We start from the raw sequence: 19767 nt of genomic DNA, 5'->3' as shown, positions 1-19767 counted from the left end.
GCTAAATTGTCTAAATTCGGTATTTTAGAATAATTTTAATTAAAAAATAGTTTTTCAAATACTTTATAAAGAGAAATATTTAATGACAATAATCGAATATAATCTAAATATCCTCATTGTAAAAATAGGATAGAGAAATGCAGGAAATCGGACATACAGGAGAACTATACATACAAATTTTACTTATTTCTTAATAAAAACAGGCTTATATACGGCTATTAAATTCTTCGATTCTCTTCAAACTTCGTCTAACTTATACTAGGCCTATATATAACAGCTGACGTTAGGAAAGAAATGACATTTTTGCGGGAAGTCGATACTCTGCGATCTGCATGACGAAAGAGAAACTTTCACCGATTCTTGAGATCTATCTATTTTATCTATCTTAATATCGGACCGGGGGGAGTTAGACTTTTCAAATATATTATAACCGATAGACAGACACACAGACCCACAGCAACCGACACTACTTATTAAAGGCAAAATCCCCCACAAATGATTAAAAAATGGTTTCGTGTTATAGCATGGTTCGAAAAGTAATTTTTTGTGTTTAATTAATTTGTTTGTTGTTATATTTAATAATAATTCATACAATGGGTGTATATAAGTATTAATGTATTAATCAGAGTACAGGATTATAGAAATTTCTCAAGATATTATGACGATTTTTATGTATTGTAAATTTCGTTTGTCGTTTTTAAAAAAATAATATCATGATTTTTGTTTATTTGTTAATAAAAAATGATTTACAAGAAAAGTATACATTTGTCTATTCTTCTAGTCTATTATTTTAGTGTTTAATTTTTGTAAATTTACTAGATTTAACGGGCTTTTGAGAGAGGATCGGCGAGGTCGGGTTGAGAGGGGTGATAAAAACAACGGTCTTAATAACTAAAATGTACACTTATTGTCTCGAATATTTACAATAATGAAACTACAAAACACAATAAATTGATCGGGCTTAAATTAAGAGGGATGGTGGGGACCCCCACAGTATTTTGGTATATATAAATTATTAAGTAACGTATCTTTTTATACAGCAAGCAAAATGATTAGAATCTAAACTATAATTATACTAATTTAAAGTAATTTAAATAATAAATATATTCTATTTTTTTTAATGAAAAAATAACGTAATCTTATTTACAAATATGCGAGAAATATTTCAGAATAAAATTAACATTGGAATATATTTTCAGACGGAAGTCGAATTGCAATATTTGCGCTTAATAATACATAAACATAAGAAGTAATTTAATGATAATCCCCATCTACACTTATCTCTTAAACAGAAAATTTTATATTAAATTTCTAAAAATCACATCTTTTGAGCATAGTGTGGGAGTGAATGGATAGTTAAGGAAGTAGTATTACATATTAATATTAAGACGAAGAAGCTTTTTGCATTGAATAAACTACATTTTTATAATTAAGTTTAAATATAGCTATTCTGCCCGAATTTTTAATTTATAACATTTAAACTTCTGAATATAATAATTAATTTTCTCTTAAAATATATAAAGTTTAATTAATTTTATTGTATATCATTTAGAATTTCACTTCTTCTATGAATTGTAATTTAAAAAAACCTGATTTTAAAAGATGAAATTACATAATTTTTCAATTATTTATCAATTTTTATTGCCACTTATTAACCGAGTTCGTTGAAGTATTTACTAAGTCGGGTCAACGATATTTGTTATTGCTTGTAAAATCTAATATTAGACCGACTGATGTTTATATATATAAAAAGTTAAATGTTTATATAAAATGTTGTATTTAGAAAATCAAATGAAAATTCAAATTTAACGAGTCTAGTTAACGAGATTGCACCTGACGAACGTCAAGAAGTGTAAAACCAAAAGTCACCAAGGAGGTTGAGTGGAACAAAAGTGCCAAACCCACTCCTAACACTCTATCCCTGAATGTCACAGGAGAAAAGTGGAGGGAGGGGGGTAACAATTTTGGCACCTGGCCCACACTGATTGCCAGGACAACAGATTTCCCGCCATAACAGACATCCGGGAGACTCGAGGTGCCGCTGTAAGTGGGATAACATTTCTGGCAAGGAAGAAAGATTTTCTATCCCCCTCTCGCCCCTCTATCGTCTTTTTGCCCTGAGGCTGCTTATTTCAGAAGAGTCAAAGTATGCTTTAAGATATAACTATTAAAACTTATTTCTAATTTTCATTCATTTAAAAAAAAAAAGAAAAACGTATTATTCGTTGATACCATATCGTAAGTTATAGTAGGGCCTACTATTTTAGAGTTGTTAGTGAATACACCTTTGTAAAACGAAGGTTAAAAGGACGAAGCAAACTGATAGCGATGAAAGATTGGAGCAATTTATTATACTGAAAAACTTTTTTTAATCCACACTTGTTGAAAAATTGAAGGCTACGTTCACCAAATATAGTTTTTACAGTTTATTTATCGAAACAACTTTTTTAAAATAAATATATATATATATTAATTTTATTCATAATAATTAAAATAATAATAATTTTAGATGAATTAATAAACTTTAATAAGAGTTTTTAAGTCATATAAAACAAATTAAAGTAACAATGGAGGTCAATGAGAATACGAACAGCAATAGCATCATCTAAATTTAGACAAAGGTCACAGTAAAATTGAATGGAAATAAATACGCGGAAACTTGCTGCTTAGTTTCTGTTTGACATCACAAATTTAATTTTTTTTCTTCTTTTTTTTTGACAGAACTAATTTCAAGTCTAGTTTGAGTGATGTTCGACATACAAGCATGAAGTAAGGGAACCTTCATCAACTTTTTTTCGTCTTACTCCTGACGTGGGTCTATGTTAAAAATCTACTCTTCATTTTCTTAGACCACGCTACGTGTAAATTATTTAAAATTTAATAATTATTACAGTATTTAATATTTGTAAATTTAAGTTAAAAGACCCATTTTACAAAGAAAATAAGAACGAATTAAGTTATGAAGTACTTAAATCCTTCATTAAAAACGTTTTGAATGATGCTTACAATCCTCGAGACTAATTAATTAATAAAAAAACAAGTTTTTCTAAAAGTATATAAAAAAATAATTAAAAAGAATTATTACTAAATGAATAGCAACTTTTAGTATCGCACGCGAAATATTTAAATTTTTGAGAATGTCACAGACAATGTCAGAATGAATAATCACGTGCAGAAGGGTTTTTTTTCTGTTTACAATGGTACGTTATTTGGCAGCGAATACAACATGGCAGTTCTTCACTGTTTTACAAGACAAAAGTTGGAGATTATGTCAATACTGCTTGTACAATGTCTCTTATTGTATGGCTTTATTTGGAAGGAGGGAAGCTTGGTACCAAGATACTGAAGTAGTATCAACATTGAAATATGTAGTTCGCTATGTAGAAGAAATTTTACTGAACATGTCAACAGTTATATAGGGTAAAGATAGTGTAGGTTATCAACTTTAACCAAGACCGTTGGCGAAACGGAGTTGCAATCTCTTCTTATCACGGATCTTATTTTAGATTGTCGCTCCATAATACAAAACTCAATAATAAGAATCTTATTTTGAATCTCTTCGTTCCCGAAACCTATTCGCTTTAATTTTCTTAGATTATTATCATTAGATGGATATGCCCAATATTAATTAATTACGACAAGTTTCTATTAATGCAAGAAGTTCTAGAATTGTTTTAATTCTCAAGTTTAGCTTATCTAATTACTTCCAGTAGAAGATTGATACTTCTTTCTGTAATTGGTTTATTTTTGTATCATTTAATTTACGCTATTCTTTAACTAAACCTTATTTAATCTCAATTAAGAAATATTCGTCACTTCAAAGTACTTAAGTAAAACCTAGTTCAAGAATTGCGGAAGTGAGATAATAGTTTAACTTAATTAATTCACTTTCTGTACAGTTATTTAATACTTTCAAGATATTTTTTCTATTAATTAATTCAGTTTAATTGTTTATAAATTTAATTTAATATAAATATTTTCATCTAAAAGTACTATACCTCCAGAAATACATGTTTACATACATACTTATTAATTTATGTAGGCCTAATAAAAATAATACAATATTACATTATATCTGGCTTAATATAAGAATTAAATGGTGGTAAAGTAACATTTTTTAAAACTTAAAGCCGAGTAAACTCTCTTATTTTAATCAAAGACGAGAGACATACTGGCGCAACAGCTTGTCGATTTGACAGCTTACTCTTCATTTCAAATTGCTTATTAACGCAATAAGATTATATATTGTAGTATTTCAATATAAAAATTTAGCTATTGATCCTTAATATAATTTAAAATTTACCGTCGACACTGATCTTAACTTTTTTTTTTTTTTTGTATTTAATCGTGGAAATATCAATAGAAAGCATTTGTAAGATAAGAATCTGTGGGTCCTACTAACTCCAAGCTAGTCAGATACCATCAGCTCAATGACTTTATTTCTGCGCATCGTTCTGTCAAGGAACAGATTCATAAAACTCAATGCAAATAGGCTTACATTGTTTCGAGAATAACATTAAACTTAATTTCTTTTTTATTGAGTAAAGTTTGTCAAAATTTTTATTCTTCTTTTAAAAATCCAACGACCCAAGTTATTGACACGCTCTGATATTAAAGTGGATACGGAGTTTTTGTTGCCACCGGTCGACACGGTCAGTCATTAATGGCATCCGCAGACCAGTCACGTGACAAGGTCACCTGACATAGCCTTGTTAAGAACCGAGTTGTATTGTGGTTCATGCTGTGTAAAAGTTTTGATAGCTGGATCTCTTTCTTGTCAATCCTCTGCTTCTTCGCTTGATATCAAATTTATAAAAGCTTGTTAAACGTCGAAATGAAGAAAACATGTTTAAAAAACAATCATTTCAAAGACGGTAGTTTTATAATTATAAGGAATTTTTTGAAAATTCTCTTTATATTTTTATATTTCTTTAAATCCAATTAAAATACAGTAGGCCTATATTAATAAAATGTTAAAATTTGTATAGAATACGTCATTAAAGTTTAATTAAAATCGCTAATAATGTATACATATTGAAGGCCTCGAAAGAGGTATAGACATGTTTTTCAATATATTTCTAATTATTCTACATTATAATAAATTTAAACAACAGTAAAAATGCCTTGATGATATAAATGTCACAAGTAGATAAGGATGTAAACATACAGGCGATTACATTTTCAAAAGAATTTAATATTTATAAATTTAACAAAACTTACTTATGGCAAATGAAATAATTTTAAGGATGTAAATTCAGATTAAACTAATTCTGCTTTTACTCTTTATATACCGTAAATTTAACATGGAGAATAAACTCAACACAATTAATATGGAATTCAATCGACCGATCCGAAAGGTGTTATTAAATATACGAAAATATATAAGTATTAAAATGATACAGCAGCTACCATTTCGCATAAATTGTGGTCTGCTTTTAGCAAAAGAAATAGAATTGTTGATTGGCGGCACAACTTTGTACTTTATAACACCATTTCCCTTTACGTATAGTATTAGTCCTGGATAACTTACAATAGCGAAAGGGCTATATATTCTTCGTGACCTCATTACAAAAAAGAGACAAGTTTTCGACCCCAGTAAAACTCTATTACCTAATCTTTTTTCGGTATCTTTCATAAATGATGGATTATATTACGCATCCCTGCTTAGCCATTAACTCGTATTTTGGAATTCAGTTTGTCCGAAGACATGACGCTTCAGCTGAATTCTTATTTTTTTTTTTTCCTTTTTTCCCTTCTCCTTTTTGTGTGTGTGTGATCGGGCAGTTTGTGTAACGGGCATTTGATAGACCGGCCAGTGTCTGCTTGCTAATTCGTCTTTAAATCTCCATTATGTTGACCTGTCCTCCGCTATTTATTTTGCCCTTCACGTCACCTGTCGTTTTTGTTGTACTAATGTCCACGAAGGTTTCTACATCTTGAGATATTCCTGCCTTTTAATCCATTTAAACCTTTATATATATATATATATAAGACAAAAGATTATTTTATAGGCTTTTATCTTATTTTGTATTCAACTTAATACTGTTTGAAACATTAACTGCAGGCATGTAAATTTGTTTAATTTTAATAAAAAATTTATTTATATATATGTAGAAGAAGATTAAATTAAGCTTCTTTATGTGTAACTTCTTAAGAAGGTAGAAAATAAAGAATGGTGTAAAGAAAATTAAAATTAAATCCTCACATCCACTAATATAAAAGTCATTCTATTAAATTAAAAATGGGTTTCCATTCCAATAATATTTATAAATATCTTTTAAAGATACAGCATATATACGAGCTACATCTTTACACAAAATAACTTTATTATTTTAAGCTTTAAATACGAACAGAAGTTAATATCAAGATTATTCATATAAAAAAACTTTAGAACGAAGCATTGAGTAGAAGCTGACTGCTAGATTTGAATTGTATTACTAAGAAACGGTGTGGTGCATATCTTATCGAAAGTAGCAGCAGTTGTTTTAGATATAAGAAAAAAGAAAAAAAATTTACAACATATGGAAAAAAATTAATGCAATCTTTATGGACTGGTCGTTCAGGCAGAAAATCTAACAGAGATTTGATACTAATGTCTATATACATCATAGTTTTTAGAAAAATTTTTGATTATGATTTGAAAAATGTGACTCAAATATTGTGTCCGACAACGATTTGGACTTAAGTATCTACCAGCAGATGACAAGACCCAACTGTTAAGAATCTAATATGCAGATGTTTGTCTGGTGCAAGTACTACTACTTCTTTTGTCTGGTTGTCGCCTACGACCACAAGTGTTCATCTTGCGATCGGAAAACTTGTAAATCCCAGTTCGACCACAAAAAGAATCTGAAGGATTTTATGCAAGTATTTTTAAGTATACTTGCCTTCTATATATTTTTACATCGCAAAGAACTATATATTCTATAATCAATATTTTAAAAAGTATTGAATGTGCATTTTAATTCTATATCCACATAACTTCTATTTAAAGTTCTGTAAAAATATTAAAAAATTCATAAGGTATGAGAAACTATTAACTTTTAAAATAATAAAAAGAACAATAGCAAATATTAATTCATTTATAAACACTAAAGTGCATTAGATTTTTAAATTACACACCGTATAATTTTATAAAGATCCAAAAAACCGACACATCCATCAAATTTCGAAACGATGCGTGTGCAACATTTTAAAATTTTTAGCAATTAAAATTTAAAAAAAACATCTGGAATTTTTTAAGTTGGGATTTAATTTAAAAATACACTTTTAGAAGGGGAAGAGATTTTTGACAGATCCATGTGCTTGACACACACAGACAAGCGACGCCTTTCTTTCACAATCGTGGACGATTTTAGTATCTCTACAACTCATCCTATCGTACACGGCTGTCCTCCCTTGTAGTGGACTGGGGCCACTTCCTACGGCCACTTCAGAGACTGTTATGGCACTCGTTATCATAGCTTTCCCAAAATGTTTCTCCATAAAGTAAGACCACTCCCTGTTGTTCATTGGTTGTGGCAAATTGATCAAATTCTCCCCACTGGGTCTATCCCCTTACTCTTTCTCCGCGATTACCTATTTTTATCAAGTTTCGATAAAGACGAGAAATAAGTGGATTTTTCTAAATTACACCACAAATATCGTGATAATGGAAGATTTTTAACATCGTTTAAAAAGACGTTTTAATAGCAAAAATATATTAAATCTAAAATTATATCTGTTTAAGGGTAATGAGATGTACGAATTTGGGTTCGATTCCCATCTTCCTCCTCTGTGCTCTCGGTTGTCGCGGCTCCTTGTAGTTGAAGGAAGGAATTTTTGTCTAAACTCGCCTTCTAACTTATGGATGCAAGAAAAGAAATACTAAGGTTAAAATATTATTTTTGGCCCCATGGAAATAGGGCTGAAGGCGGTGCATCTGCTCTATTCCTACATCAGCGTTTCTCCATCTGTGACCCTAAAGTTAAAAGTCAGGCGTAAAATTCCTTTAATCATTTAAATTAAAATATAAATCTGATAGATTTGGATTAAAAACATTTTATCTAAGACTTTTTTTAATTACTTAAAAAATCTGTTAAAATGACTACAATTGAAGAAAAATGTTTATAACTGCTGAATAAGGAAAAAAGTTAATTTGGATTAATTTTCACCTGTCAACATGCAAAATAACTTTTAAATATAATTTAAAAATAGTTAAACACTTCAATTACTCTTAGATTGTTTTTTAGTTTTAAGTGAGTTTTCTATTATTTTCTTTTATATAGAGAGGTGAATTTAGTGGTGGTGCGTAAGGCGCTCCCCCTTCTGGAGTTTATTCCGATTAAAACCGGGTATCTCAGGTAGTAAAAAAAAATTTGTAAGGCATATTGTCTCTCTTCTGTACCCCCGTAAAGATTTTTGGATCCGCTATCTCTTGCGATATATATGAATTGATCGAGTTTAATGTGATGAAAAAAATAACCGAAGAAGCAATTAAACTAAAGAAACAAGACTCTGGTCAGGACCACAGACTTAACATTTGCTATCGATACACCGATGACGTACTCTACAACCTCCCGAACGACGGAAGAGGCTACGCGAAAACGGGAGCAAGAAAGTTCTTTGGCACAACGCCACCTGGTAACTACATTGGGTACTAAGTCATACACGTGACACTAAGACATTTTTATTGTTGCAGAGACATTCTATTTGCTAATAGAGGATTGTTATCTGAAACGACAAAGAATAAAGAAAAAATAAGAAAACAGAATTGATTTCGACAACAGTTTTATTACAGGTTTATTTCAAGAATTATATTTCAAAAATTTACTAAAATATTTATTTATTCCTTTAAATAGTGTTTTTTATTTTTATTTTTCCTTTCTTTTTTATGCGGATAAGTTGCAAAGATAGTTTGCATTCCCTTCGAATAACAATAGCAAAAGCTGATGTAAAAAAGTTATTGTGGAAAGTTCGTTTCTAAAACGGATCGTTTGAAATGTGTAGGTTTGGAATAGATTCTATTCTAAAAATGAACAAGAAGAGAAAAACTAAATGAGATAATTAAAGGATTTAGAATATACAAATTAATTCTTTAAGCTATAAATATTTTGAAAAAGAATTTGCATAATTTTTTACAATTTAACTTTTAAGCATACCACTTCAATATCTATTATAATTTAAGAATACTTTATATTATTGCATTACAAAGATGCTTTACACTAATTTCTTTAAAAAGATTTAAAGAAAAACACTTTATATTATTATCTACTTAAAAAAAAATAATAATAAATCTCGTTGGTCCTGTATTTATTGCAAATAAAACCCTGTTTAAATGCCAAAAAAGTAATTTTAATTATTTTAAATATAATCTTATACAGAAAAATATTTTAAAAAATAAATTTTTTACTTGAATTTTACAAGACAAAAAGATTAAAAGTGAAAAAAAATTGCTATTCTACTTTTCTTGAATATATTTGAATTATCTAAGTGATGTATGGCTTCATTATCGTTAGAAATTGTACAATTACACAATGTTGAAAAGATACATAATTGCCATTGATTGCCATACTGCTGTAGATATGGTGTGAATGTCACAAATCATTCAGTTGCAAGATCAATAGAAGCATTTATGGTTTTTTCCCCTTCTCTTCCTCGTTACTTGTGAATTGTTACATGTGTTGATTGGGTTGGGACTTCGAATTCGCACGTTTGGATTGTCATAACGTAATTACGAATATATATATTTTTAATTTATGATGTTTGTAAGGATTAAAGAAATATTCTACAATCATTTTTGTAAAGTACACGTTTTTATAACGTTTTCCTCACGTTTAGAATCGCCATTATTTAAAAACTGCCTTCAAAATCCATTAAATATATTCGATCTTTATTCATTTTAATCAATGTCATTAAGATAATTGAGAATTATTAATAAAAAAAGGGCTGTTTTCTATGATACAACTAAACTTACTTTCTTAGAAGCTAGACGGTTTTAAATAAGAAATTATCGTGGAAATTTTATTATTCACTCTCAAATATATAAACTTGATTCTCTCAAGACATTCTATATTAATTCCTACATTAATTCTTTATACAAATGATACACGGCGAAAGCCAATGATCGAAATAAGCCAACCCCACATTAACAATATAAAACACCAATTAAAATCTATAAAAAATAAACAGTAAAAGATGAAATATATATAAATAAATTGAAAATTACCTGAATTTAATTAAGAAAAACAAATATTTACTCATATATTTTTATCATGACGTAATTTATTTAATAAAGATTTGAAATTTAGAAAAAATCCACAAGAAAGACGAAGTGGTGTATAAAAAAAGTTACCTTTCGAAGCGTATTATTAACATTTTAAAAGGTTAAATTATATACAAATTTAAATAATAACGTAATTTGCTTTTTGTTATCACGTAATGTAACGCTTCATATGGTTCTCGATGGAACAGGTAGTATCGAGTATTCTCCTCTTGGTTGAATCACGTACCAAGAGCTGAGCTAAGCAAACTGCCGTTAAAAGAGGCGTAACAATAAAAGCCCAAAAGATTTTTTGACGACTTCTATCTCAAGATAAATTACTTTATGACAGTCTATTCTTAACAGGTTTTTATCAAATCCAACAAATTTTTTTCCTTCCTTTAATTCCCGCCATTCGAACCAGAAAGGGATTAATTGTCCGAGCATTTAACAGGTTTGACCAGAAATTGGGTGGTGATTTGACTTATCCCCGGAGGAAGACTGCTAAACAAATTACAAGGATATCTGTGCAATTACCGACCATTTAAATGTAACTAGCAAACTCAGCACAAACAAAGGCTATAGGGAAATATACGATAGTTTAAGACTTAATTTCTTGTACTGATTGAAAAGCATATAGTAATTTATCAAATTAAATTAATATCTAACTCTGAATTTGTAAAATACATAGTTATATTTTGTAAATTATATATAACTACGTCTACGAAGGTATTCAAATTATACACATAGATATGATTAGAACTACAGTAAAACCTGTATAAGCCGGAATCGCAAGGTACAGTACCCAATATTGTTTCTGTTTTAACGTAGAAAATTGTTCTCTCCCGACCGTTTAGGCAAGTTTCCGTCTTATCCAGGTTTTATTGTAAATATTATTATAAACAGAATAATGGAGAGTTAATGGAACGACACCTTACGAATTTCTTGACATCACTTGTTTAGTTTCATAATTTTCATTACTTAAATACCCATTAAACGGTTTTTTTCCCGGATTATTTTATCTGAAATGAAATATTTTCTGATAATATAATAAAGATTATTTATTTCTCTCCACGCTTTCTTTACTATCAAGAAAGCCATTTTTTTAAGTTTTTGTCGTCAGACAATTCTACTTTCTAGACACATTTTCCACTGAGAACTTTAAATTAGGTTGTTTTTCCACCTCGATATGGGTCATTAGACGTCGCGGCGATGATGAAGCGGCCATCCACATCGAATAGACGCCACCTGGTGGAATCATCACATAGGTGCAGCAAATTTAAAAATTATCATTTGTGATTGGCTGGTTGAATATTTTTAAAGATTATCGTCTGGTCTTCGATTTTTTTCGAAATTTTTCCCATTTCGATAATAAAAGATTTTTTTTTAAATATAAAAATATGAAAATAATTTAGTTTCTATGTGATTTGGAATAGTTTAACATTCTCCATTTAGTTTAATTAATTTACATAAAAATTGTCAAAAATGATTCATTTATTAATGAAAAGTTTTTTGATATTAAAAGCGATTATGTATATATATTAATACATAATATCAAATTAATATTAATAAAAACAACTCCGAAGATAATTATAATTTTATGTTACATTAAAAAAAAAAAATAGAGTTAATTCGGCTAATTTTCTACTTCCGCACATGCGCCGTTCATCCGCGCCCGTCGGACTACTACGAAAAATTTTATGCCACCGTCACTGGACAAACACTGGCCGTAAAAGATGTCCTCTGTCCACTGTCCTGTAAACACGGACATCTCGTAAAAGTAGACCGTCTTTGTTGATTTACGAACTCTCCCGAACCGCATGAAAGTGTCCCGGAGGCGGAAGTGACGTAGAAAAGTCACTCGGACGGAAATGACGTCCCTATTTGTCACCTACTATATCGTCAGTCATGTAGTAATCTTGTTAACTCGCTGCGACTAATGCTGGCGTCTCGAGACTAGTTATGACAATAAATAAAATTATTTATAGAGTCTACCTTCACGTTTCATACTGTCAGAGCGATAACGCGGTTTCTCTCGGTAACAAATTTTAATTTCGTGAACTTTTCCAACTTGACCATCGTCTTAACGCTAAAGCAAATGGAACTACATCTTAACGAATTGGAAGATTTCTCAAATACAAGAGCTACAATTGGCTTCGTACGATTTGGAATTAACTCTTTTGTTTTCTTACACCGTTTAACAATTTAAATGATAATTACTTAAAACAGGAAGGTGATAAACCTCTTCTAACAAACTAGTCGACCCGTATACACTTTTTTCCCCACCGTGTCTTATAAATAAATGGGCAAAGAACTGTTATAAATTCTCTTAAATATAAGTGCAGTAGCTACTAAATTTAGTAGAAACTATTAATGTTTGCAGCTCTTTAACAGTTAAAGGACCCAAAAAGAAGTTTATATATTATTGATGAGAATTCTTCAGCTTTTCTTCGGTACCATACCTAAAGTTCAGTTATGCCTTAACGCACTTGTTTCATATAATTACATGGAATAATTTATTATAAGAGTTTTTCTTTCGGTACGGACGACTTTAATCATTTATATCTCAGCTTTACGGATATCAGTCGGGAATGTTTAAATGTATTACTCTACATAGTAAACAGGCATCTATCCATCAGTGTCTTCGCGAAATTTCAACAATGTCGAACATCACACAGACCGTGTTATTTATGACGCGATCTAGGTGATTAAGTGCGAAAATAAATGTCATCGGATGACGTCAATATAACAAACAATAGAACCACCGCATCTCCTATAGTTTTAGATAGAATTACTGAACTCATATACCTGGCAAAGTATTCATATCCTCTTCTAGAGTACTCCTATAAAGACATAAGGAGATGACATCCGCACATAATAATTTACACAGATTAAGAAGAATTACTTAGTGCCTTTCCAGTATAAACTTGATACATCAAGGAAAATCACTTGAAGAAGAGGGTAGAATGAGAGCCAAGTACATCTGAGCAGAGAGTATATTGTCACCTGCTTATATTTTAAGGTTATTAGCTCTAAGCTATATATTTCAAACAGGATTTATAGACTTAAGACTTCTACTTGGTTGTAAGAAAGAGGACTTTTGGGTTTCTTAAATCTAGCGGTTAATAAGTAAGATTAAGAATGACCACATACATGTAACAGTTTGTTTCTTGGGTGGAACTTATGAGGTTGAAGGATGATCGGAGAAGGGCCCGAGGTATCAGTAGCAAATATCCAGACTTCGCCGGACCTTCGGGACCTGGGAATTGCTCAATTCCACAGACTGCAAATAGCCAGAATAAGACAATCTAATTTTGCCAATTGTCTAGAGAAAAGACGGCAGACGCAGAAACCCGATAACGGGACATTGTGGGGATTCCTCCCCATTTCTTAGACACCCCCACATACTCGTTAACTTACATCCCCTGTCGTCGTTTTTCAATGCCCCCTTTTCGGGTGTCCTCTTCTTTTTTCCCTTTCTTGTAATCTCGAGTTGTAGGAACTGAAAACTTGTACAAATTTCCGATTTTTTTAGGTCTTTTTTTATTTTATACCACATACCTTTGGATAAAATCTCATCTATCCCCATGGGGTTTCTCGTTGGGGTGCTACGAAATCGCACGTGCACCGTCTTTGAATGAAAAAAGGTTTTTAAAGTTGTTATACGACACCAATCGCTTTTCGAATGTCAACCTGTTGGGAATACGGCGATATAAAGTTACCATTCTTTCTGTTTTTACCAGTTTTGCTTGATATTTATGGTGTTTTATATTACATATTTAGAATGTAGACGTCGCTCAAATATGAAATTACTCTTAATTTAACCGATTTTTTATGATTTAAGTAAACAATCTTCCCTATGACATCGCGTAACCACTACAACATCATAGTAAACAGTATTACGTTCTTTAAACCCTTAAAAAAATAAAAAATTAAAGTCTTTTGAATAAATTAATTTAAAATAAGAGTTTCTAATGTTTTATATTTCTCGCTATCTCAATATTCCTGAGGATTTTCTACGAGTTCGAACCCTCTTCCATCCGAGTTGGAAGCAATCGATACAAGGTCAGAGCCTAGGAAAAAGTATTCATTTACGGATAAAATAATTCAATAGTAACTTGTTTATTATGTCCACTTCTCCTTGGAATAATATCTTAAATTTTAATTCTTTTCAACCACTGTTAAAAATGACTTTTGTTACAACTAATACCGCATTAGGCGCCAACAAGTAGATTTGTGATCGTAAAAATGCACCCATCTCGGTATTAATAATGCTCAGATGAAAAATATCTCCGCAACTGTTTCTCTCTTTATGACTTGACGTTCAGATTAGAAGAGTAGATATGAACTGTTTTACGACAGATAATATTGAAATTGGTTCTTTGTTTAGAATGGGAAACTTTACCACAGAAAATATGGTTACAATATATAAAATGTTGTCAAGAAAGAAAAAAAAAATTATATATATTCAAATTTAAAGACTGTCAGTCTTTGTTTTTTTTTTTATTATTCTTTTTGCCGAATTTTTATGACAATTATTTTTATTTCGTCTCTTACTTTTAAACGTGATTAGTGATAGAAGAGACAGCAACGCCTTAAACATCTTTAACTCTTTTTGGTATACTTTATACTTTTTAAAGTTAAAGTACAGTTTTTGTTGACGTATAAGAGCACTCCATTTTCTAAAGGTATTAAAAAATTAATACACTTCTAATCTATTTTATTGAATAATAAAGAATATTCAATATATATATATATATATATATATATATATATATATATATATATATGCCGGCATGTAAGACACAGGTAGTGTTTTTCATACAAGTCGGCAAATACAGTAATTTGTTAGAATTACTCCTATACAGCACACCTATAAGAGATTTATTATTTAAAAATTTTTAAAAATAACTCTTAATTATATACAGTATTACAAATTTAATTTATAATTAACGTATTTTAAAGAATTTAAATAACTTTATTGGCTAATTCGCCATGATTTTTAAACCGAAACGGATGAAAATTATTTGCTTAACTGCTTCGGCGGTGTCATCTAGTGACGACTTTAAAAATTATAGCAATTGATTATTTTAAGAAAATTAATTCCTTGTGTTTCTTATGAATAAAGTATTATCTTCTATAGGCCTAAATATGCGCCGAAAAGAATTTAAAATGAAAAATAAGAATTTACGGTCAGAAGTTAAATTATTCGATCTATCAAATAAATATAAAAAAAGAGAACAATTCACAGAGCCGTTGAAAAATTTTTTTTCTAGAGGTGACAAATACCACAGCTTTGAGCAGCAGACACAAGACAAAGGAAGCTGTTTGATGAATGAAGGCAGATGTCTAGCCTTCTATAAGTCAGAACCATTCCATACAGTTACTCTTACACCCACAATAAACAAGTTGGTGTGTGAAAAGGACAGGGTACCGAGGAGGTGGAGGGGCAGAAAATCGGAATTCCGACTAGAGGAAAGCTGACAATGTTAATGGTGTTCCATGAACGATTTAATTACCCTGCATACGTTTTGGGCCAAAGCAGCAAATGACAGAAGTGGAAGACACAACTAACAACATTAAGTAGTTCTTTCCAATGAAGCGAGACAACAGTTCTCTCCCCTAGCCCATTAAGCGTACCCACTCCTTGTAATTAGGAGTCCAAATTAAGTGTATCCGCAGTAAGTTGAGTGTTTCCTATTCCCATCCAACGTTCCAGTACTAGTCTGGTATCCATCGTCCATAAATCACCATAGAGCGATGTTCAAGACTACAACCATTTTTCATGTATACTTGATTTAGGTTGAGTTCAGGCGTATCTTCGATACCACTGTACAATGTGGAGATTGAAGTTGAGGAACTTGAAATAGTTGTGAAAGAACGCGACTCGTGTTTAAAGACGTTTACTTCATTTATGACAACGGATTTTAAATTAGGATGACCTTTTTCTAACGTTAAGACGTCGTCTATGTTAAAGTATTAATGCATAAACATGAAAAACATAAAAAATATTTTTAAATATTCCCAGTTTCTAATAATTAAATCGATTAAACTTTAAACCCATTTAAACTATCTTAAATTCAATTTTTGAATTAGTCAAACGATTAAAAAGATTAAAATATTTTAAAATAAAGCAGAAATAATTAAAAATCGATTTAATATCGCAACATAATATATTTAAAACTTTAAAATTTTATTTTTTTTTAAGCTGTAAATTTAATAATTCCCTAACATTTTCCTCAAATTATATGACGTATATTTTTTTCGTAATTTTTACATAAAATTTCCGTTTAACTTTTGCTTAAATAATTTAAAAGTAAGTTATTTTATTATATAATTAAAATAAAATTCAAATTAATTCAAAAATAAAAACAATACACGGGGGAGAAAGGAACGTATATATATCTAGAGAGAATATATGAAGCAGCGAATGAAAGTAAAATGTTGTATGTAAGAATAAGAGGGAACAAATGTGGGGGGAGTAGTTGAAGTGACGAATGAAAGTCATCGGGAAGTTGGACAGCCAAGAAGTCAGTTAACACGCTCCTTATTACAGCACGTTTTTCCGGAAGAGACAGAAAAAAAAAAAGAAAAAATTTCTCAAAAACAGGAAATGGACTCCTCGCAGCATTTCGACTTGACTGTATGGTTCCTTTTGCAGAATGACAATGGCTTAGGGATTAGATTTAGTTCTTTTCCCACCACCGGTAACACTATACAATCCAACACTGAAAATATTTTCGTTCGGGTCAAACCAATGTTTGAGTAAAAATTTCACGTCCTCCTTCTATTTTGTTCCACCTAACCTGACTGAAAGCCCTTCCAAGATATAGTTACCTGATGTCCATTCTTGCCTATCGTAACGTTGTTTAAAACCTTGCATAGTATTTTAAAAAGTTTTTTTTACTTCCCCTTTTTTTCCGCTAGCATTTCTGGAGGATTTTTATTGTTGTAGTGCAGCCGTGAAAATAAATAGCCGGTCATTAGGAAGGTGGTGGAACAACAATTAGTGGTCCTTGTTTTTCCACTACTCTCTAGTGACAAATGACTTTGTCCAACAATTGTATTGACCTTCGTTAAATGATGTTACTACAGGAATACTATTTACGCTACTACAATAAAAGTTAGCTAGAATATTAGATAATAATATCTATATATATAGAAAATTGCATTTAACTGTGCGCTTTCTCTGCTTGTTTACAGAAGCTTGCAAGAAAGATACTTTCTAGGCTATTAAATTAACAGTTAAGTAACTAACCACCACTTAGTTCTGTTTTAAAATCATTAAATTAATTTCTGTCCATTGTCATAGTGCATAATATTAATTATTTTATGTATAAAATGTATAAGTTGTTGCGTTTTAGCACACAAATTATGCATATTTCGAGTGATTTAAACGGTGAAATATGCGCTTCTGTATTCATATAGGTTTATAAATCTTAAAATTACGATAAAATAAATTTTAAAACGTATAAAAAAATTCAATAAAATTATTTTGTCAGTTGTTTACAAAATAGCAAGATTATTAAACGCTTCCTTAATATATATTTTGTTAACTTTAAGATTCAAAGATTATTCAAGCCGACAAAATTTATAAATAAGAAACTTCTTACAAAATGAATTTAAATTATAAAAATTAACGACCAGGAATAAAGGAAGTTATAATAATTACGAGGATAAAAAAAATATATGTATATATATAAATAAAATTTAAAAAAAAAGACAATTACCCGTTTATTCTTGGAAGAGATTAAAAATTTAAAAAGAGCTCACCAAGAATTAATTAACAATGAATTAATAATTCAGTATTTGTCTCATAGTTTTCAAACGTATCATTAATTCAATAATGAATTATTTAGTAGACGAAGGCATTTACTTTATTCTTTTAAAAAAGGGGGGAAGGGGACGAAATACCATTTAAAATTCTTGAGTGGAGATTCCTTAAAAGCTATTTATGAAGAGAATATTTGACAAGTCATCAACAACTGTCACAAGATAAAAATATATCGACGATCTCGTATTTCTTCACAAAAGAAGAACTCCATTCCTTTAGACTAAACATAGCCAATCATTAATTTCAAGCTACATCTGTTGAAAGTTCAGTCATCCGAGTCTTTTCGGCACAATCTCTTATCTTTTACATCTAACTGGTGGTTATTGTTACATTCCTCTTGTCAGATGACGTCACCTTTTAAATGATTTTTCTCTGGAAAAACCAAAAATAAAATCGAAACTTTTCTTTCCACGTATTCTCGCGTGGCGCCATCTATATGGCTCTAAATCAATTAGAATTTAAACTCTGCTATTTATTTAATTAAAAAAAAAACACCGATTTAAAAAATCTTATATTATATTTATAAATATACTTTAATTTAGAAAAGTTGCTTAACGATGAAATTTTGGAAATTTTTAAAAAATTTTAAATGCGAAAAAGAGTTTTTTCCTTTCTTTTAGAGCGACATCTGGTATCAGTATTGCTTATTAAAGAAATACGTGTAATTTTTCAAAATACAACTGTAAAATAATTTAAAATTATCCAATAATTGTATCGTAAAGATTAACGAATAATTCTAAATTTTAATAAATTTAAATGACGAATATTAGAAAATTAATTTTTTCTGTTGTTTTTAACTATTTACAAATTAAAATTATTATTTAATCAAAATCTGTTTCTTGATTTTTATTTTAATATATAATATGAGTTTTTGAAGCAGCAAATAGTTCAAATTTTATCGGAATTTTCTTTTAAGTACCAATTTATATAGTTCGATTTTCAATTAAATGTTTATTACTTAATGAAAACAAAAGCGTTATATTAAAATGTAGGAAAATTTTTTAAAAAATAATAATAAATAATAATAAATATAAAAAATAAAACAAAATAATAAATATAAAAAAATAAACATTCGTCCGCGACAGGATTCGAACCTGCATTCTTCTGATTCGAAGTCAGACGCCTTATCCGTTAGGCCACGCGGACTACGTCATGAATTCTTCGTGGGTTCCTATTTATGTCTGTTACTCTCAAACTATCCATTTTGCTCTTCCATCTTAAGCTTGATAAGATCAACAAAATCTCATCGTCTTGATTGCATCAATTGATGAGATTTTCTCTCACTTCTCTACTAATTAATCTCATCAAAAGAAGACTTCTCTGTAATTTCCCTCGAAAGACTTTTCCCTAATAAAACTTAATTTAATAAATAACATATCTTTACTTAATACTGTAAAAATTTAATTCATTTTAATCACTAATTTTATTTATTTATTATTTTTTTTCGTATTTATTTCTGCTTTAATAAGAAAAAATAACCGGTACAATCTAAAAATCTGCGGTGTATTAAACAATATTTTTATTGTTGGTGAGGTGACATGTTACAAAGCATGTCACCTCACCAAACAGCAGGGGGTTCCTGCAGCTATTTTTGGAAAATAAGATATTTTTAGATACTTCTCTGCAATTTTTTCCCTCTTATTTGGAGGCTTTATATTCTTTTCTTTGTTTTTATCAATTATTAAGTATATTA

General features: G+C 29.8%; 1 non-coding gene across 1 annotated transcript; it reads right to left on the bottom strand.

Moving 5' to 3' along the window:
• Positions 1-19147: 19147 nt before the first annotated feature.
• Positions 19148-19220, bottom strand: TRNAR-UCG (transfer RNA arginine (anticodon UCG)). The gene has a single exon. It is a non-coding gene; the product is annotated as a tRNA-Arg (tRNA).
• Between the last annotated feature and the right edge of the window lie 547 nt (positions 19221-19767).

Source organism: Centruroides vittatus, unplaced genomic scaffold, assembly GCF_030686945.1.
Source record: "Centruroides vittatus isolate TY-2023 unplaced genomic scaffold, ASM3068694v2 contig_1162, whole genome shotgun sequence".
Classification (NCBI taxonomy): Eukaryota; Metazoa; Arthropoda; class Arachnida; order Scorpiones; family Buthidae; genus Centruroides; species Centruroides vittatus.
The sequence above is the reverse complement of the archived record's forward strand: the minus strand, read 5'-3'. Positions and strand labels throughout refer to the sequence as shown.